Source organism: Sorex araneus, chromosome 2, assembly GCF_027595985.1.
Source record: "Sorex araneus isolate mSorAra2 chromosome 2, mSorAra2.pri, whole genome shotgun sequence".
In the NCBI taxonomy this organism is placed as follows: Eukaryota; Metazoa; Chordata; class Mammalia; order Eulipotyphla; family Soricidae; genus Sorex; species Sorex araneus.
In genome coordinates this window covers 268,372,040-268,394,364 of record NC_073303.1, presented here as the reverse complement: position 1 = coordinate 268,394,364, position 22,325 = coordinate 268,372,040, and the positions used below count along the sequence as shown (strand labels likewise).

Genomic DNA, 22,325 nt, shown 5'->3' with positions numbered 1-22,325 from the left:
CAAAACAAATTCATAGAAGCTTGGTTAAATAAATCCAGCAAAAGTGGTATGCTTAGTTCTACTTTATCTTTAGTAGTTAACTCTTATTTACTATAATTCAGTACAAAGTTGGGCGTTCTTAGATCAAGAGAACATAAATCAAAGGATTTGAACCTACTATTCTATTATATTTTGTGAAGTTCCAATCTGGTAAGAATATTAGTTCTTGCAGATATAGAGTATGGTAAAAATGAAATGAAAAGGCCTTAGAAGTTTATTTTCCTATGTCTCTTACTGGCTATGTAACTATGTCTTTTTAAAATTAAAATTTAAAATTAAAAACGTTTTAAATTAAAAAATTTTAAATTAAAAAATTAACATTTAAAAATTTTAAATTAAAAAATTTAAATTAAAAATTTAAAAATGTATGTATGTCTTAAGTACATTTTGAGTTAACTTCTGTGCCTGGTGTGAAAGTGAGTCGTGGCATTTGTCTCATACTGGCTGTATAACTTTGACCCTGAAGGCCCGGCCCCGCCTAGCCCACCCCCTCCCCCCACCAAGGTCCGGCCCCTGCGCTCCGTGGCCCTTAAGGCCAGGCCCCTGCACCCTCTGACCCTTGAGGGTCAGGCTTTGTCACCTCATGACCCTTAAGGTCACGCCCCTGTGCCCCCAGACCCTTAAGGTCAGACTCCTGTGTCCCGGGACCCTTAAGGTCAGGTCCCTGTGCTTGGGGACCTTTAAGGTCTGGCTACTGTGCCCCATGACCCTTTAGGGTAAGACTACACGGCCCCAGGACCCTTAAGGTCAGGCCCCTGTGCCTTGGTGTTGGTTTTTTTTTTCGTGTCCCTTCAACAGGTGAAATGATATGTAAGAAGTAAGACACGGTGGGCTGTCGCAAGGCAGGCCCGCAAAGGCAGGACCCGGGGCGGCCTCCCCAGGCTCTTCCTGGGCAACGGGCAAGGACGGGTGCCGGGCGGACTCCCCGGTGTCTCCGAGCTCTCCCTTTACGGCGCAGTCGTAGTCGTCGTTCCGGCCGCACTCCCTGTCACCAGAGTTCCATCAGCCTGGTCCCCGCGCCGACCTCAGAGTCTCCAGCGTCTGTTTTCCTCCTTGTCTCCTTGTTGTCCTCTTCCTCCTGTTGTGCTCTCTCTGTCTTCTCCCTCTGAGCTCTGCCTCTGTGTGCCCTTGTGCTCTGCTCTGTCTCTGGCTTCTGTCCGGCCGACCTTGTAACCTTCAGACTCTCCGACCCTCTGACTTGACCCTGGTGTAGCAGGGAAGCAGGGAAAGGCCCTGGGCAATGAAACAGGTCAACAGAGCTTCTGGGAAGGAAACCTCTAGGACTGACCCACCCTGTGGATACAGAAGACAGACCTGATACGACCTTCAGCAGACCCTGAGGAGAGTGGACCCCTCCCCAGGACGCTCCTCTACCCCCAAATCCTCGGGCCTCTCCTTTAATCCGATTGACTTTAGTGACTCAGCCCCAAGAAGACTCCAGAACTTTCTGATCCAGACAACCCGAGAAGAGCCTTACAGGACAGAGGAAGGGCGCGCATATGCTGCCTGAGCCCGTGTGCTGCTTGTGCCCACGTGGCCGAGCACACGTGGTGCCCGAGCACATGTGTTGCCGCATCTCCCCTCTTGAGATGTGTACGTTCATGCTTTTGTACCTAATGCTGGGGTGTGTGTAGGGGCTCTCTCCGCCCTTGGAGAAGCCCGCGTCCTCTGTTGAGCCCATTACTCTCTCTTTCACCCTCTCTCCTCTCTCCCTCCACACCTAAAACCCTCCAAATAAAATCTGGCTTTACTTCACTGCTTGTCTACTCCTGAAATCCCGTTCTGCGAGTGAGACAAGAACCCTGGAGCCCTGGGTGAGGTCTGGGACTGAAAAGAGCAAATCCTCGCCCCAGTCTGAGTCCGTGGCCCCCCGAGAAATGAGGGGCATCGACGCCTGTGCCGAGAAGGCCGTACGGACTTCAGGTGTGGCCTGACGGCCACCTGGTGGGGCTGGCGACTCAGGCCCGTGCCAAGCAGGGGCTCATTGCAGACTTGACCTGTCCTGGTCTTCCCAGCGGGTCCAGGTGGCAGAGGCAGAGTGGCACCCCATATGCTCCCCCAAGCACTGCCAGGAGTAATTCCTGAGTGCAAAACCAGGAGTAACCCCTGAGCATCGCTGGGTGTGACCCAAAAAGCAAAAAAAAAAAAAAAAAAATTCGGTATACTGAAATTGTCAGTTTTCCTTTTCTCACAGACTTAGCCTGTTTCCTGTTAGTATGCAGATCCTAGGTACTTAGTTTGTTTGTTGTCAGTACGCAAAAAAGCTTTCAGCTTTGCATGTTCTTCCTGTAACTCCTTTGTTGATGACCTCACTATATTGAGCTCTTTAGAGTATGAGCTGTAGGATGGTAAGAAAAGGTTTTGGGGCTTTCTGCCTTTGTCACAACATCTGACAGAACCTGGACCCTCCGTGAAATAAAGTTCTCTCATGTTTCTTGTCTTAGCACCTCTGCCTCAGACTGAACGAACGTTCACACACCACTTTAGCCCTATATCATCATCTCTCAATTACATCCTGCACAGCATTAACACCTGAGTAATTTTTAAATATCTCTTGATTGCTAGTTAGTGCCCAGCTTGAATAAACACTACACCGCTTACTTTACAACCCTAGTGCCATGTGAGGAAACAAGAAAACAAAGTTGCATAGAAGTCTTGGTTCATTGCCAGTATGAAGGCTGACTAACAGATAATGAATTCATCCAGGGTAGGAACTACCAGAGTGACTCTGTTCCTCATTTTATACAGTAAACATTTTTAAGACAATATTTATAAATTCTAAATTTATGAATTATAGCACCATAGCACTATCGTTCCGTTGTTCATCGATTTGCTCAAGCGGGCACCAGTAACGTCTCCATTGTAAGACTTGTTACTGTTTTTGGCATATCAAATACACCAGCGGTAGCTTGCCAGGCTCTGCCGTGCGGGTGGGATACTCTTGGTAGCTCTCCAAGAGGGATGGAGGAATCAAACTCGGGTTGGCTGCGTGCAAGGCAAACACTCTACCTGCTGTGCTATCACTCCAGTCCTGTACTAAACATTATAAGTAATTCATAATTATAAATATTCATAATTTAACGTCTAACTTTATGAGTCATAAATTAGAATTTATAAATTTTGAAAATTTTTACTTTGTTTATATTTTATTTATTTATAAATGTCTTTACTTTTAAAAAGGCATTTCTTAGAGTCTTCTAATAATGAGAAACCTTTCTCTGGGGTGGGGGTTATATTTATCAAATGTTTTTTAAGTTAATAAAATGTTTATCATACATTTATCAAATGTTTTTAAAGTGAGACTCCTCTGGATGCCGGCCCTGAGAAAATACATAAGGAAGCAACGCCCTTTAGCTTGGAGGGAGGGGGAAAGACCTGTGCATAGTATGCATTTCCCTTGGAGACATCACTCTGGGTTTTGTAGGCAGTGAAATACACATGTGTGAGTGAGGCAATCCAAAGCTGGAGAAATTTCTCTCTCTCCTATTTCTCTCTCCTAGCTGGTATCACCCAAAAGTCCAAGGGCAAGGCAAATTTAAAGTCACCCTCTCTTGAGACAGAGGGAAAAGGAGGAAGAGACAGATAGAGGCCAATGAAGCATAAACAGTACATTTTTTTAGTTTCCACTGGATAAGAGAGATGCTACTGACCAACTCCGTACAGGCTGAATTCAATAAATTCAAACCCATGTTTACTCTTCGGTCTTTGACAAGAATATTTTGCTAATCAGTGGCTTAGATTGTCTCTCTTTGTCTTTCCATTATAAGTTTCTAGAATATTATCAAAGTGACAAATTATATTTTTTGGAATAGCTTTCTCTGAATGTATTCAGATTCATTTTGCACTAAAAGACAAGTTATAGTTAAGACTGCAATAGCTAGGCTATCGTGCAGCTGAAAAGTGTGAAAATAATATGTTTATTTTGATTTTTTTCTCTTGTTTTGTTTTTTGGGTCACCCCCACCAATGCACAGGTATTACTCCTGGCTCTGCACTCAGGAATTACTCCTGGTGCTGCTCAGGGGACCATATAGGATGCTGGGAATCAAACACCGGTCGACTGGCCATGTTCAAAGCAAACACCCTATCCGCTGTGCTATTGTTCCAGCCCCATAATATGTTTATTTTGAAAAATACTCTTTTTTAAGAGCATAAAGATCTGGATGTTTCCCAATATATCTGGAACACCAACTGACTGACTCTTATTTAGCCAGGTGCGTTCTGTAAACCCTAGAGGGGAAAACCAACTATCATCATACCGCTAGGTAAAACTCATCATTTCTTTAAGCATAGTTGTACAAATACTTGTAATTTTAATGTTTTTCTCCTAGTTTTTGGTGCTCAGGAGTTACTCCTGGCTCTGCACTCAGGAATTTCTCCTGATGATCTTGGAGGACCCTCTGGGATGCCAGGATTGAACTCTGGTTGTCTTCATGCAGGTCAAGGGCCTGCACTGTTCTCTAGCCCTGACAAATTCTTGTAATTTTAAAAATTAGCTTCCGGGGCTGGAGTGATAGCACAGCGGGTAGGGCATTTGCCTTGCACGCGGCCGACCCAGGTTCAAATCCCAGCATCCCATATGGTCCCCTGAGCACCGCCAGGGGTGATTCCTGAGTGCATGAGCCAGGAGTGACCCCTGTGCATTGCTGGGTGTGACCCAAAAAGCAAAAAAAAAAAAAATTAGCTTCCTTGTTCTTTTAAAGTATTCCAAGAAAAATTAGCCTATAATTCTGTCAGCAAAATTCAAAGACTATGATGCTACTGCTTCTTAAATATTTGTTTTTATAATAGAAATGAGCCAGGCCAAAGTGCCAGGATACTTAACTATAAGTTGAGAGCATGGTCATGGACAAATGCTGTCATGATCCAGAAGTAACGACGAGATTAGGACGCTGCTACTAATTTGGCCTGAGCACTGTAGTCTGAGATCAAGATGGCTTCAGCAGAGCAATTCTATTAGCTTAATGCATCTCTTACTGTGCCCACACAAAATGATTAATATTTTAATCATTAATTAAAATGCACTGGTGCACTGGTGGAGGGATGGGTGCTTGATCCTTGTGAGACTGTAACCCAAACATGAAAGCTTGCAACTATCTCATGGTGATTCAATAAAATTTAAACAAATTAAAAATAAATAAATAAATAAATAAAATGATTAATATTATGAATGTTTATATGTTTGTTAGACAAGGAGAGGAGAAACACACCCATGGGATTCTGCTCTTGGGTGGGTCCTGCTGAAGGAGAATCTGTCCTGGAAGAAGCTTCCCCCGAGGGAAAGACTTTACCTCTGTTGACTGTATGACCACACCTACGTGTAATTATTACCCCTGCCCCTCATGCTTTGGGATTGAACTAAGACTGGAAGATGAGAAGGGCTGGAGGGAGAAGCAGAGGGAGAATCAGAAGTGAATGGAGATGAGACTGGAATAAACTGCAACTGAGACCAACCAGCCTGGCCCTAGTTTTTCCTTCGTCCTCCCTTCGCAGTCCACCTCCCTGGGATGGGGGGAGCGGCCTGAGACTACAGAACACAGGCGGTGGAGAGACACAGCGCCATGGCCCTTTTGTAAATACACAATGGGTTGTGTATGTAGTCACTAGACAGCTTGCTCGTATTATTGTCTAGTGATTTATTCAGTTGGTTTTTGCCTCTGTCATTAATTTGAATGTTTGTGATTGAAATTTTTATTTGAATACCTTCTTTTTTTTTTTTTTTTTTGCTTTTTGGGTCACACCCAGCGATGCTCAGGGGTTACTCCTGGCTTTGCACTCAGGAATTACTCCTGGCAGTGCTTGGGGGACCATATGGGATGCCGGGGATCGAACCCGGGTCGGCCGAGTGCAAGGCAAACGCCCAACCCGCTGTGCTATCGCTCCGGCCCCTTGAATACCTTCTTAAGGAAAAAATAAAATGTCTGGTCAAGAGCTTTGCTTACCCACACCTCCTCTGAGGTCGGGTCACAGCGTGTTTGAGAGCAAACTCTTCACCTGGGCCTAGTGTTCAACCAGCCACCTCCACTGAAAGTATGTTTCTCAATAAACCCTGGTCTGGCTGTATTCTCTGCCCTTTTAACTAATTAATTAATTAGTGAATCACCGTGAGGCACAGGTACAAACTTATGAACTTTCATATTTGCATTTCAGTCATACAGTGATCGTTTACATCCCTCCACCAGTGCCCATTCTCCTCCACCAATGTTCCCAGTACCCCTCCCCCCACAACCATCTCACCATCTCATCTCATCTCACCCCACCACCCCACCCCGCCTCTGCAGCAGGGCATTCCCTTTTGTTCTCCTTTTGGGTTTTGGAGTTTGCAATAGAGGCATTGAGTGGCCATCATGTTCGGTCCATAGTCTCTCTGCCCTTTACCTTTTTCTTCTCCTCTCACTTAAGTGTTTTGCTTGCTCATCCCTATTCCTCCTGGATTACAGGTCCTGAGGGCACAGGTTATTCTTAATTGTTTTTGTTCCCAATATCTAACCGGACTTGATTATTAGTGGGTGCTTAGTAAGGTGAATGTCTATGACAATTCTACATAACTTATGGTATCTATGGAAATGTGTTTATTTTATGACTATAAAACAAAGCTCCCAGAAGAGAGCGATGCAGAATCTCACACGGCAGAGCCTGGCAAGCTACCCGTGGCGTATTCGATATGCCAAAAGCAGTAACAATAATGGCCTCATTCCCCTGATCCTGAACAAGACAGGGACGAATGAGGACATTACTGGCGCCCGCTCAAGCAAATCAATGAGCAATGGGACAAGAGTGATACAGTGATACAGTGACCTATGGAAATAAGTTACACTCTCTCTAGATATTTAGGCAGTAGTATAATGTAACTGCATCAGAGCACATTATCAAAATAGGAATATTGTTTGTTGATGTTTCAATGTTTTTGCATTAGTTCCTTACTGTTGAATTGTGATGAAAACATTTACACCATAGACATTGGCAAAAGGTACAAATAAAAGTTTTTAAATTTTTCTAAGAGCTAATTGTTAGGTGGTTACCAGCATACTATTCAATAAGTTGCCTTTCATTCTATTTTTTATTTACTATACAGGAATAATTTAACCAACAGAAGAAAGATACAATTTTTATGTATCTTTCAAAGGCTATTTTCAAAGAATGCTTCTTCCCTCATTAAAATTACAACCCATTTGGAAAATTTCCATAATTTCCCCCCTTTATTACCTTATTGCATGTCAACTAATTTATGAGCACTTGATAGATGAATTGTATGTGGAGAGGTTGATATCCTAACCCAACCTGGTCTAAGCAGTAGGCAAGAGTGGGGTGGCGGTTGTGGTTGCAGCGGCAATGTCAGACAGGGAATAAAAATACAAATATTATTTCAGTTGATCCTAACACTGAATATTTTGTTCAAGCTTAGGGTACACCATATATTATTTTTGGTACCTCATACAGTGTTTGACAAAGTAGAGATGCTCAGTAAATATCTGCAAATGAATAATTAATCAGCATGGGTGAGGAAAGGCTCCATGCATTATTTAAATCTTGGAATGCCATGGAAACAGGACCAATATATAAATAGACAGAGTAAATGTTCCCCAGACCTGTTATTTTCAGGACACTTAGATTTGGGAATCACTGTCATGCTGGGTTGTCTCAGGAAGCTCAGGACCTTCTGAAACACACCCCCCCAATATATCTCAGCTGTGCTTAAAACCAGAAATAAAAGAAAATAATTACACCACATAAGCAGTTAAGCTGATAGAATTCCATTTGTACTTACCCATGAAGAGGGGGTTAGAAAAGAGTTTACTACTGAGAATACTGTAGCACTGTAGCACTGTCGTCCCATTATTCATCAATTTGCTCAAGCAGGCACCAGTAACATCTCCATTGTGAGACATGTTGTTACTGTTTTTGGCATATAGAATACGCCACGGGGAGCTTGCCAGGCTCTGCCATACAGGTGAGATACTCACAGTAGCTTGCCAGGCTCTCTGAGAGGGACGGAGGAGTCGAACCCAGGTCAGCCGCGTGCAAGGCAAACACCCTCCCTGATGAACTATGGCTCCTGCTCCAATAATTCTATTTTAACAGTATTACTAACTACTGCCTGGGATCAAAGAATTCCATCTATGCTGTGGTTAATTTCATTCAATCACTTTATTTGGGAGGAGGGGCTGCCCCCCCCATCGGAGCTCAGGGCTTACTCCTGGCTCTGTGCTGAGAGATCACTTATGCCCAGTGTGGGGGATCAAACTTCACTTGGATCACTGAATATACAAATTTTGAAGACAAGATAAACAAAGTGTTGACCAGGATGCCTACAAAAACAGATTGACTAATGTTTAATGTCTAAACTTTTAAAAATGAGTATCATTACTGTGTTCTAAGATTTTATACCTTACATTTACATAGGTCTTTCCCTTCTCTCTCCCCCCTTCTTCTTTTCCTCTTCCCTCCCTCTTTCACATCTCCATCTTCCTCTACTTCCACTCCCTCCTCCATTTCCTCCTCTTCCTCTTCCTCTTCTTCTTCTTCTTCTTCTTCTTCTTCTTCTTCTTCTTCTTCTTCTTCTTCTTCTTCTTCTTCTTCTTCTTCTTCTTCTTCTTCTTCTTCTTCTTCTTCTTCTTCTTCTTCTTCTTCTTCTTCTTCTTCTTCTTCTTCTTCTTCTTCTTCTTCTTCTTCTTCTTCTTCTTCTTCTTCTTCTTCTTCTTCTTCTTCTAGGAGTTTAATCCTCCTCCTCCTCCTCCTCCCCTTGCTCCTCCCCTCCACATACTCCTGGCTCTGCTCTCTGGGGTCACCCCTGGTGAGCTTTGAGGACCAAATGTCATTCCAGGAATTGAAGTTGGGCTGGCCATGTGCCCTACCTGCTATTCTATCTCTCTGGCCCTTTTATTTCATTTTTTTTTACCTAAAAAGTAAGCCTCTCTTTGTGAATTTTTATTATTTATTCAATATCTTTATTTTACAAAGATCCATATTAGAAGTCTGGCTGATTTATAAAACAGTCTGTGGCTCTTTGTAAAATTTCTACCAAGGGGTAGAAATCTTGGAAGTAAAGAATATTTGGCTCTGGTAGACAGGTGATACAGGGACATGGCTCTTGCCTTGCATGCAACCCACATACCACCCCAACACTTTCAGGAGGGACCCCTGAGGTCAGAGCTAGGAGAAAGCCCTGAGCATCACCATTTGTGGTGGTATGGGGTAAAAAAAAGGAATATTTGGCTCATTGGAACAAAGGGAAGAAAGGTTAAGTTAAGACCTATCACTCTATCACTGTCCCTGTCATCCCTTTGCTCATCGATTTGCTCAAGCGGGCACCAGTAACATCTCCATTGTGAGACTTGTTGTTACTGTTTTTGGCATGTCGAACATGCCATGGGGAGCTTGCCAAGCTCTGCTGTGTGGGCGATATACTCTCGGTAGCTTGCCGGGCTCTCCGAGAGGGACAGAGGAATTGAACCTGGGTCGGCCGAGTGCAAGGCAAACATGCTACCCGTTTAGAAAATTATTTCGGACTCATGGAAAATGCATGCGCTTTAATAATCAAGCTTCTTAAAAATCAGTAAGATGGAATGAAAACGTGTGTGTGTGTGTGTATGTGTGTGTGTGTGTGTAAGAGAGAGAGAGAGAGAGAGGTGCTAGGATGGAACCCAGACCAAAGCATGTGTTCTAGCAGTGAGCCACCTTTCCAACCCAAAGTATATCCTAGCTTTATCACAAAATACTATTTCTTTGCTTCTGGATTCCATAACAGCAACAACAAAAAAGCTTCTGCACTTGCTGATAAGTGAAAGTGGCATCAGTTTTGATAAGAAAGTCGTGTTTTAGGAATTGCTCCTATGGTATTCAGTAAATTGTTCCTTTATTTTTTTGAGCCATTTACTTCTTAAATAAGCGTTTTTCTGTTTTGAAAGTCTAAACCTAGCAGAACAGAGCAATAGGGGAGGAATCAGGTAGAAAGTGAGTGCTCCTTACACCTGCTGTTCCGTGCAGTGGACTCTGATTTTGAGGAAGCTTCAGGTGGAAACATGGGGAGGGGTGAGGTGCCCTCGACCAGCCGCAAGGATTTATACCCCGATCCTTACGTTTCTTGCTATCTTGGATCTATTTCTATCAAACTTGTAGTAGCAATTTTCTAAAAAAGGAATTTGAGTCCTGGCTGCTTATATATAATTACAGCCGTATGATTATGTGTCTTGGTGTAATCCACTATAATCAAAGTTGAACACTCGCTGATTACATATCCATTTGTCCTATCAACGAAGAAACAGTGGCTCGAGCTATTCTTTTTATTTCTTTTTTCTTTTTTGGTCACATCCGGCGATGCTCAGGGGTTATCCTGGCTCATGCACTCAGGAATTACTCCTGGCAGTGCTTGGGGGACCATATGGGATACTGGGAATGGAACCCGGTTCGGCCACATGCAAGGCAAACGCCCTACCTGCTGTGTTATTGCTCCAGCCCCAACATCCTATTCTTGAGAATCAGCTTCACTCTCTGCATCAGTCCTTCCCAGTATCTCCATGGACTGTAAAATCGTGATAGTAAATTGTTCCTCAGACACCCATTTTCGTCTATAAAAATATCATGTGAGGGATTTCTTTAGAGTCCCCATTTTTTAGCACTACCAGAGAAGAATGAGAAGTCAGAGAGAGGGACAGCCACAGAGAATTCTCTCAGAGAAAATGTTAAGAAAAACATTCCCTTGGGCAGCCCCGTTTATGATACTTTTGTGGTTGACTCGAGAAGTCTCGTTTGATCCCTCCTTCGTCACCCTTTCCGACCTGGGCTTTGGAGGAGCGTCTGGAAGTTCGTATGCTGCATACTTCTCCTTCTACTCCAGCAGTCCAGGTCTGTCAAGCTCCTCAGGAATTCTTTGCTGACATGACCTCAGATGTCATGATCATTTGGAGGCTTCGCAGCTGGTAGCCAAAGCTTCTTCACTGCCTTTCAAGATGAATCCCGTGTGCCTTCTTCAGGGTCTTCGAGAATCTCACTAACGCCCCACTTTTATCCATGGCTGTGTCCAGCCCTGGTAGCTCCCTGTGTGTTTCGCAGAGGACACTGTGATGTGAAGGCTGACTGTTGTGCAGGTATTGTAGTGTCGTGCAAAGGACAGACAGAGCCACAGTGCGACGCTGCACCATCGTCTGCTTTCTGCCGTCCTGTTCGCCTCTCCTGTAAAGTGAGCCTTCTCAGCGCACCAGTTACGTGGACAGTGAGAGTCTGATTTCACAATCGAAGGGGCAGGCTTTATGAGGTGTCCGAGGGACAGACACAGGGAACATAGTGTCATTTTTATGTTTTCCTTAGGAAACAGAGGTAGGCACATTTGCTTTTATGTCTTAGTCTAGTTAGGGTGTCACAGAAAAATACAACAGACTGTGAGTTTAAACATTTCTTTTTTTTAAAAAATTGTTGCAGCTAGATTCACTGTCTGCTGATGACTCTTCCTGGGTGCAGAGGCTGCCCTCTCCTGCGTCCTCCCCCAGGGAGAGATACAGGGGTCTGGTGCTTTTGTTTTATAAGGACACCCATCTGTTGGGCCAGAGCCCCTACTTGAGGCTCTCCTTTAACTTTTTTTTTGCTTCTGTCAGTTCCTATTTTCTGATGCAGACACCCGAGGGGATAGGGCTTTGGCACAGCCGTTTGTGGGACACTCACATTTCGTTCATAATAACTACTTGAACCCTTGATTCAGGAAGCCTTATAGATGGGTTAAAAAGGTTTCCTTCCTTCCTTCTTTCCTTCCTTCCTTCCTTCCTTCCTTCCTTCCTTCCTTCCTTCCTTCCTTCCTTCCTTCCTTCCTTCCTTCCTTCTTCCTTCTTTCCTTTCTTCCCTTCCTTTCTTCCTCCTTCCTTCCTTCCTTCCTTCCTTCCTTCCTTCCTTCCTTCCTTCCTTCCTTCCTTCCTTCCTTCCTTCCTTTCTTCCTTCTTCCTTCTTTCCTTTCTTCCCTTCCTTCCTTCCTTCCCTCCCTCCCTCCCTCTTTTCTTTCTTTCTTTCTTTCTTTCTTTCTTTCTTTCTTTCTTTCTTTCTTTCTTTCTTTCTTTCTTTCTTTCTTTCTTTCTTTCTTTCTTTCTTTCTTTCTTTCTTTCTCCCTCCCTGTCTCCCTTTATTTCTTTCTGCTGTATTTTAAATTAAAAAGAATGTCTGTTTTTTTGTTTGTTTGTAATCACCCTTATACAAGTCTTACTCTTGGCTCTGAGCTTACGTGGCTCTGAGTTTAGGGGTGACTCCTGGCAGGCACAGGAGACTCTATGGGACACCAGGTGGGCCCCAGGTAAGGAAGCTGCCTTACCCATTGTACCGTCTCTGGATCTGGGCCAAGGGAGGATCCACTCTCCCACAGGACACCCTCTCCCCACACCTCCTCCCCACAGGATAAACATGGCTGATGGCAGCCTGGAAGTGACCTCGCTGTCATCAAACAGACGCCCTACTCCAAACACGCAATCAAGCAGGTTAGGCCAATACCCTCCCCCCAAACTGGAAAATGTCCCTCCCTTCATCTTCTTGGTTCTTTCTCCTCTTTTTCTTCTTCCCCTTCTCCTCGAAACTTCACTTTCTTCTACGGGGCTTCAGAGGGTATAGGCTGAAGAGTAGGGAAGACTCCCTTCTCCCTGCCAGTCTTCAAATAAATTAATAAACGCTAGAGCAGAGAGTTAAAGACGAAAAGTGTTAAGAGCTAGTTAGTCATCAGTGAAGTTTTTGAACAGCTTCTTCATTGTCTATGCAAGGAAAAGTGAGGTCATGGGTAGATGCTGCTGGCACTAGTTTGGAAGTCCTGGAAGATGAGGTCACGCTTTAACCGTTTCAAAGACCTGCGGAAAGACAAACCTTCAGACGCCAAACCCCCGAGAGGACTATCCATGGACAGAACCCCTGTCACTCTTCCGCCCTCCAGGGAGTAGCTGCTCGCGGTCATGCTCCAGGTGGCTGATTAACAGCCGGGACCCAATCTCTGACTTTCCTGTTGTCATTTGGGGATGGCACGAATAAAGCCAGCTTCCTCTACTCTAGGTGTGTGAAATTACCAGCACCCAGAAGCCCCGCGTGACTACCACAGTATTTGGTCTTTCTTCTTCTTTTTTTTTTTGTAATCACTGTATTACTGTCATCCTGTTGCTCATTTGCTCGAAAGGGCACCAGTAACATCTCCATTGTGAGACTTACTGTTTTTGGCATATTAAATATGCCATGGGGAGCTTGCCAGGCTCTGCCATGTGGTGAGATACTCTTGGTAGCTTGCTGGCCTCTCCGAGAAGGATGGAGGAATCGAACCTGCGTTGGCTCTGTGCAAGGCAGTTGCCCTACCCACTGTGCTAGTTACAGACTTACAAACTCTCTTGATTACGTTTCAGTCATACAACGATCTAGTACCCATCCTTCCATCAGCGCCCATTCTCCTCCATCAATGTTCCAGTATCCCTCTTGCCACCCCCATCCCATGCCCCCCCCGCCCCCATCTCTGTGGCAGGCACATTCCCTTTTACTCTCTCTCCTTTCGGGTGTTATGGTTTGCAATACGGGTACTAAGTGGCCTTCATGTCCAGTCCATGGTCTACTTTCTTCTTGCCCCCGCTTTTGCTCATGTCAGTGGCCTTGTGGGTGGACGGGCCTGGCCAGCCCAGCCATATTGGACTCTGCTGGAGGTGGGGACAGTCTCTACCTTCACACAGCCCAGGCCAGGGCTTCAGGAAGTACTTGCGAGGGAAGCCGGGGCTACAGCAGGAAGTGGTGAATCTTGGGCCCAAGGGAGTATGACCCGACGTCCTCGCCTTGCGTACCGTCAACCCAGATTTGATCCACGGAACCTAAGATGGTTCCCCCGAACACCACAGAGGGTACTCCTGAGCACAGAGCACCACCAGGTATGACCGCCAACTCCCCGCCCCCTCCACGACCACTACTACATTCCCCGCAAACAAAATCCGAAGAATCTGTGAGTAGATGGAAGGGGACTTCGGCTTGGGATGAGGAGGATAAAGAGCGGGTTGTCGGGTCTGAGAGACAGGCTTTGAGACTCCCAGACTCTGGGACCAGTGACCAACCAGTGAACCCACTTCCTGGCTCCCGTCCAGAGTAGAGAAGCTGAGGGGGGATGCCTGGATCTTACAGGCCACATTTTCGCTCAATTTGGAGGACAAAAGAGACAGAAATAGAAGCATCTTTGCTAGCACTGTGTGACCGTGGCGGAGGGTCCCTCACAAAGCAGCAAACTTGCGACCTGTGGATGGGAATCGCCTCTTGGTGAGAGACAAAGGCTGTGTGTGGATGTGTGTGTGTGTGTGTGTGTGTGCGTGTGTGTGCGTGTGTGTCCATGTGTGTGTGCGCGTGTGCGAGTGTGTGTGTGTGTGTGTGTGCATGTGTGTGTGGGGGCACATTATCGTTCTGTGTTCCTCCTCAGGTGGGCTTGGCCTCAGCCAGTCGCCGGGTGGTGATTAAACCCTCCCCCGAGCTCCACAGTGCTCCGGTCCCGGGTGACGTGTTGGCTGGGAACATGGACCACAGGCCTGCCGGGCAGTCGGGAAATCAGCTGCTGTGTCCAGGGCGAGCCCCAAGGGAAGGAGCCGCCTGAGAAGCGTTTCCAGTATAGGCCAGGGGCCGCGAAGGCCAGGCCGGCTTCCCCGCGTGGGCCCTTCCGGCAGCTGAGCCTGCCCCGGGGATGCGAATCCTCAGCCCGGGGGTGCAGAGGGCGCCCCTGGGGACAGCCCGCGTGGTCCAGAGAGGGACCTCAGATGCCATGGTCGCCTCTGCAGGCTGGCTTCTCTTTTCTTTGTGATCCCCGGGGGACTCGGCGTCACACATTTCCTGGAGACAGAGGAGGCCGTGGGGCGCTGCCTGCAGAGACCTGCTCCTCGGGGCTCTGTGTGCGTGCGTGTGTGCGCGTGTGTGTGCACTCGCGTGTGTGTGCATGTATGTGTGTGCGTGTGTGTGCACGCGCGTGTGTGTGTGCATGTGTGTGTGGGGGGCACGTTATCGCTCAAAATGGCTCAAAATGGTCCTAGCAAACCCTTGCTTCCTCTCCAGCTCAGAGAGGGCTGCTTCAGAATCAGGGCTTCGTTGTCATTTCCAGACCCCTCCTCGAGGGCTGTCCCCTTCTGGCGGTGCGAGGACCCCTGAGAGGCAATATTCGCCAGAGCAGCTCCCGTTCACTCCCAGCCCCCTGCGGTGAGAGAGACCCTGCGGCCAGCGGAGATGGGCCCAGGAAGTCTCCGACTGGCAGATCTGCACCCGAGGCAGGACTCAGCTGATCCCAGCCTTCGTGTGACAGGTCCAGGGCCTGTGTGGGACCACGTGGGGTCCGGTGCGTCAAGGGTCCGTGTTACGCAGGCTGTGCGCTCTGTGTGTCGAAAGCTCAGCTCTACCCCCAGCCGACCAGGGAAGGAGATGCTCTCTTGGGCGTCATCATTCCCTAGGGAGTGCTGGAGGCCAGCCCGGCCCGGGGAGCGGAGCAGGGAGGGGTCCTGGTTGTGGCGTGGGTGTTGAAATGCGGCCTGTCCCCAGGATGAATTTGCAGAGGCTGTGAGAACGCGTCCTTGCCAGGAGGCAACCGTTAGAGCAGAGGAGACTTGAGGGGAAAGGGATGGACACGTGCCCTGGGAGCCCGGCGGGCCCGGGGGGAGGCCACAGAGGGTGTCCAGGGCGAAGAGAGACCGCAGCTGCCTCCCTTCCCTCCAGGCAAGCAGCGCCTGGGCAGTGCATTTGGAGACGGGCGCCCAGCAGGCTGCCTCCACAGGTACCTGCGCTCCCTTGCTCTCTGCAGTCCCGAGAAGCTCACTGTGGGAGAGAGGGGCCCTCCTCAGCCTCCGGGGAGCTGGTGGGGGTCACTAGGCTCCGTGTCCAGCCTACAGGCCTGTGCTGCCTGGGACACTCAGGTCCTTTGGCTCAGGGAGTGCACGGGCGAGCTGTGACTAGGATGACGGGGCGGGTCCCAGTGAGAAGAAGATTCTAGTCTGAGACCGTCCTGGGCTGGGTGTGACTCAGGAAACCGGCACCGGGAAGAACAGCGTTTGCTCTGTGCTGTTCGTCTGAGGTTGGGTCGTTCTGCTGGAGGTCTTTCCGTCCCAGGTTACTGGCCATCATTGTCCCCACCCACTGGACTGTCCCGCATCACTTGGTGGAAACGGACCTCCCGGTTCTCCTGGGGCCGTTCAGTGAAATCCCTTTTTCTGTAGCCTCATTTCCTGCAGTATCTCATTGACTCCCAACTGCAGGAGACCCAGAGGTCGCCTGAACATTCTGGGTTGGTCCCTTTCCCTGCCAGGGACACTCTAGAGTCCTCCCATCCCTGTAGGCTCTGCATGGGGGGGCTGTGCTTTCCAAGGCTGCTCCCCCTGACCCTCAGGAAGCCAGCCTCTCAGCTGTCCTCAAGGGCCTGTCCACGTGCATTCCCCTGGGCCTCTCTTCTGGGAGTCTCATACCCCCGTGACTTCGTTTTGCCTTCATAAGGGAGCCAGTGTGTATACAGGACTGCTCTCACGACTTCATCACCCACCAACGACCCCACCACCACCACCACCACTGCCTTCACACCGAGAGTTTGGATTCCAGCATAGTACTTCTGATGGGACATGTTATATTCTATGGGTAATTTTCCACGTCTGCTCGCCCTCAAATTCTCATCCTCCTTACATACAAAACATGTTCTCAATAACCGTAAAAGTTTAACTGTTCCAGCTATGCCTCAATCTCACTTTCTACAAATATCATTAAATCAGATATGAGTGAGATTCAAAATAAAAAAAAAAATGGATTCTTCCTGAGGCATTTCCTCCCTGGCCATGAACCATCAAAACAGACAAAACACAAACACAGGACAAATAAGCATTCCCATTCCCGGAGGGGCAAATAGGAAAAAGAAAGGGCTAAAGGACTCTTAGGAAGTCCCCAAACTAGCAGGGCAAACAATTGTAAACAGTGAGAGTCTGGGGTTGGAGCGGTACTACAGAGGGTCGGGCGTTTGCTGACCTGGGTTCGATCCCCCGCATCCCATCTGGTCCCCTGAGTACCACCAGGAGTAATTCCAGAGTGCAGAGCCAGGGGTAACCTCTGGCAAAAGGCCAAAACAAAAACAAAACCAAAAGTCAGTAAGAGTCCAAACGATGCATTTCGGCCCAATGACCTGCACTCTGCCCCCACTGGGGTAGCCCCAGCTCCCAAGACTCGGTGGGACCCTGTTCCTTTCACATTGTCTTCTCTGCCCTCGCCGGAGCTCACTATTCTGGCCCCACCATGGGCGGCTGCCCAAGTGACCCCAGTGTGGTCACTTTTCCCTCCACTGTCCAGGACTCTGGCTGATGTGTCTGTGGTGGAAGGTGCGACCCCACAGGTGTCTGAGTCACCATGGAGACCAGCGCTGTCATCCTTGTCCTGCAGAAGAGTACCTAACTTTGGGGAGGTGCCTGGTACATCTTAGGTCTGTGCTTGGTGGTCCAGATCCACATTCGTACCCTTTGAAAACTATTTCTTGGCATCTTCTTAGTGCTCTTCGCCAAGTACATTCTCTCATTTTTTAGGGTATGAATTAGCCTGGCTGGAGTGATAGCACAGCGGGTAGGGTGTTTGCCTTGCATGTGGCCGACCCTGGTTCGATCCCTCCATCCCTCTCGAAGAGCCTGGCAAGTTACTGAGAGTATCCTGCCCGCACGGCAGAGTCTGGCAAGCTACCTGTGGCGTATTCGCAAAAACAGTAACAATAGGTCTCACAAGGGAGACATTACTGGTGCCCACTCGAGCAAATCAAAGAGCAACGGGATGACTGTGATACAGTAATACAGGACTAGCCTGAGAAAGTTCTGGATCTTTAAGTTCTAGATCTTTTTGCTTAACAGTTCTGGCACTCTCTCTGTCACGTGGGACTCTAAAACTGTCTGGGAGACTCAGGCCTGTCTGGCAGCAGTTTCCTTGGAGATGTCTCCAGCCAAATACTGTTCTGCTTACAACCTCTGTCTTCTAAAAAAGTCTCCAACACAAACACAAATCAGCCAGATCTGTTGGCACTTTATAACAAGATTGCCTTTTCTTCCGTTTCCAGTAATACCCCTCATTTTCACCTGAGATTTCACAAGAAGGGTCTTTACTGTTCTCACCAGCATTTTACTTAGGATTACTTAGGCGTTTTCTAAGAAAATGCAAGATTTTTCCTTTTGTTCCCTTTAATCTCTATTCTGTTCTTTATGTATTTTTTACACAATTACCTTTCATGGTAGGTTCATGCTGTATATATAGCCTCTATGTAGCATGCATCTCAAAACTCATTCAGCTTCTATAATTATCTAGCTCCAGAATTGCTTCCAAAGTTTGGAGTATTTATAATTTGTTTTCATAATACCAAGTTCTGTTTTTGTTAGCTTTCTACAGGGAAATCACTGTCACTTTCATCCCATTGCTCATTGATTTGCTCAATCGAGCACCAGTAACATCTCCATGTGAGACTTGTTACTGTTTTTGGCATATTGAATCTGCCATGGGTAGCTTGCCAGGCTCTGCCGTTTGGGCGAGATATTCTCGATAGCTTGCCAGGCTCTCCGAGACGGGTGGAGGAATCAAACCCGGGTTGGCCATGTGCAAGGCGAATGCCCTACCACTGTGCTATCGCTCCAGTCCACAGGGAAATAGAACAAAACTATCAATAATCATTTTACTTGTTAGTGACATCTATAAACTATTAAAATTAATTTACAGAATAGGTAAAAATAAAAGACTCAACTATAGATTTTCTAGAAGACATCCACTTTAAATATGAAGATACATATAGGTTAAAAGTAAAGGAACAAGAAAAATTTAGCATGCTAGTAATAATGAAAGAAAAGGGGGAATTACTATACTAATTTTAGATAGAGCAGAAATTAGGAAGAAATGTTACCAGTGATATAAAGAAATAAAGATAAAGGAGTTCGTGGACTGGAGAGATATAAGACACTTATTTCAACTGTAAAGATTCAAATAGTCAGAATCACAAGATGTTTATGATGTGGAAGCAAGAGAAGTTCTAAACTCTAGTGACAATGAAAAATGGGGGAATAATTTTTCAAGATATTTTGACAGTATCTTATAAAACTTAAGTTAAAATCTTTTCATTTATTAATCATTTTTCATGGCTTTTAAGAAAGTAGTTGAAAAAAACACATTAGGAAACCTGCCCATAATGGATATAACAGTTTTATCATAATTGGCCAAATTTGGAAGAAACCAAGGCATTTTTTCAGGGAAAAAAATAGAAAATGGAACATCCATATGTTGAGATTTTATTCAGTACTGAAATAAGTGAGCTATCAAAACATGAAAAAAATAGCTTCTCGGCCTTTTGGCTAAGATCAAGTGTAGTATCAAAACATGAAAAAACATAGAAGGTTCTTCGGGACATATTAGTAAGAAAATTATCCAATATGAAAAGACTCCTTACTGTAGGATCTGACTGTAGGACACTAAAAATTATAAAATTATGGAAACAATCAAATGATGACTGATTGTTAGGGCTTGAGGGGGATAATAAATACGTAGGACACAGGACTTTTAATATTTTATAAGTGTTCTGCTTATTACTGAAATATTAGAGATGTGTGATCATATGTTTGTTAAATTCCATAGAATGAAACTTCATATTAACTACACTTCAATGATAATGTTAGTATTAATTCGCTGATTATAAAAATTGTACCATATCACTTTTGTGGAAGATATTTATAATTAAAATTACTTTTGTGTGAAATGAGTCAGAAAGAGAGGGACAGACATAGAAGGACTACACTCATTTTCGGAGTATAGGATAACATCACATGAGGCTGACACCCAAGGGTCAGGGGTATTGCCCCATAGCTGTAAGACTGCTTCATTAATGGAGGGGAGAAGGCAGATGGAATAGAGAAGGGATCACTAAGAAAATGATGGCTGGAGGAACCAGTTGGGATGGGAGATGCCTGCTGAAAGTAGATAATGGACCAAACATGATGATTTCTCAGTGTCTGTGTTGCAAGCCATAATGCCCAAAAGTAGAGAGAGAATATGGGGAATATTGTCTGCCATGGAGGCAGGGGGAGGGTGGGAAAGGGGGAGTATACTGGGGATATTGGTGGTGGGGAATGTGCACTGGTGGAGGGATGGGTGTTTGATCATTGTGTGATTGTAACCCAAACATGAAAGCTTGCAACTATCTCGTGGTGATTCAATAAAATTTTTTTAAAAAGTAAAAATAAAAAATAAAATAAAATTACTTTTGTGTGGAGACAGGAGATATAAGGGCTTTCTTTACTTCCTGTTCAGTTCTCTGTGAATCTGAAATGTCTCTATAAATGAAATTTACAGTAAAAAAATTTTTTTTTTCACTTACAGAGACCTGATTTTTCCCTCATGTCTCCATTTTTATCCTACAATCCTGTGACTTCTTTAGGTGACAATACAGAATTTTAGTAAAGCAGACAAAAAGAGTGGCCATAAAAATATGCATCAAATAGTTTAAATCCCTCGAAGTCACCTCCTGGTGTAGGACCAGAATCTCTGCCCTCCATAGCTGTGTCTCATTTAGGAACAATCCCGAACTAGAGGCTGTACCAGAGTAGAAGACGATTGTCTCTGTAAAAGAAAATAAAGTCAGGGCAGGAGAGACAGTACAGCAGGTCGGGCTCTTGCCTGGCTCCCCCAGGTGTGATCCCTGAGCACAGAGCCTGGAGTAAGCCTTGAACACTGTTTGTGTGGCCCTCAAAACACATAAAAGAAGTGAAATAAATCTATTTTTTGTTTTGTTTTTATTTGTTTGTTTGGAGCCATACCTGGCTTCTCCCGGCTCTGTGCCCGGGGGGTCACTCCCAGTGGTATTTAGGGAACCTTGTGATTCCAGGAGTTGAACCCAAGTCTTCCACATGCAAACAGTCACTCAGCCTATTGAATTATTTCTTGAGCCAGTGAAGTCAGTATCAGAAAATTCTCTTTCTATGCAACACCTCGAGTAGGCAAATCTATGGAGACATACGTAAAAGTCAGAGTAAGGAGCTCTAAGGATAGATGAGGAGGAGATAGAATTTTGAACAGTGAGAAAACCTTTAGAACCCAGCTGCAGCCATGCTCAAGGCCACTCTCCTCACACTCGGACGAGCCTCACCCATGAAGAAACAGGCAGAGGAACCCAGGTATGCGGGACCGATGGCTGAGATCTCCAAGCCTGCTCAGATCGGGACTGGGTCTCCTCTACCCAGATCCCTAGTTTTTCAGTAGCTTGGCAGTCACACCCACAAACTGCCCCCCTGTGCCGTGTAATCTCATCAATGGCCAAGATCCAGAGACTATAAAACAAAGCTCCTGAAAGATGGCAATGCAGAATCTTGCATAGCAGAGCCTGGCAAGCTACCCATAGTGCATTCCATATGCCAAAAACAGTAACAATAATGGGCCTCATTCCCCTGACCCTGAACGTGACAGGGACAAATGGAGATGTTACTGGCGCCCGCTAGAGCAAATCGATGAACAATGGGAAAACAGTGACAGTGATACAGTGAGAAAAAGTAAGGCAAACCAAGCGTGAAAAATTCTAGGAGTTGTGAATGTGGAGGGGAGCAAAAATGAGCAAAGGGGAAGCTTTTTCTTGCTATCCTCCAACGTTTAGGGAATAGCACATTGGAAGAGTCTTTGAGTTTTAAAGAAATTATAGAAAAACGAGTCTAGACTGATGATGGGGCTATTTGGGACCAGCCTTCCCTCACTCTAAGGGGAGATTTACAATAGGGAATTATCTATTTTCATCCATCTTGTTGTTCTAAATATTTAAATAGGATTGAACATGGACCTTTGAGACCTGGCCGCACATGCCATGTTCTTCAGTCCCTTACTATATTAAGTAAAGCTGCTTTTACTCCACTGTTTTCTGTCATTTTCCCATTTGCCTCTATTGAAGAGTGTGTTGAAAACACAACCCTTGGAATGCAACGTCTTTACTAGAGGGATTATTTCCACTGACCTAAATACATCAAAACTACCCTGGCTTTTGTCACAGATGAAACCAGCTGGATCGAGACGGGGGCCCAGGGTTGCGATTCTGTATGTGAACACAGAGTCCTCTGTGTTGACAAAGACCCTCTTTCGTCTCATTTCCTAGGTGAAAGCCCTATTCTTCCCTTAGAAGAAGCCATGCAGGACATCGCAATCGCTTCAGATCCGGGAACACTATTTCTTGCAAGTCACCCCAGCAAGTCCCTTCCCGCCTAGAGTCCAGCCTCTACCCCCAACACAGGACTAATACACACAGTGAAACTGATCAGTTTTCAATTCCTCTTTCATTTGTAAGGAGATTGAATCCAA

General features: G+C 45.9%; 1 pseudogene; it reads left to right on the top strand.

Annotated features, from left to right (window-relative positions):
- Positions 1-19,325: 19,325 nt before the first annotated feature.
- LOC129402701 (U2 spliceosomal RNA) lies at positions 19,326-19,438 on the top strand (annotated as a pseudogene).
- Positions 19,439-22,325: the final 2,887 nt, after the last annotated feature.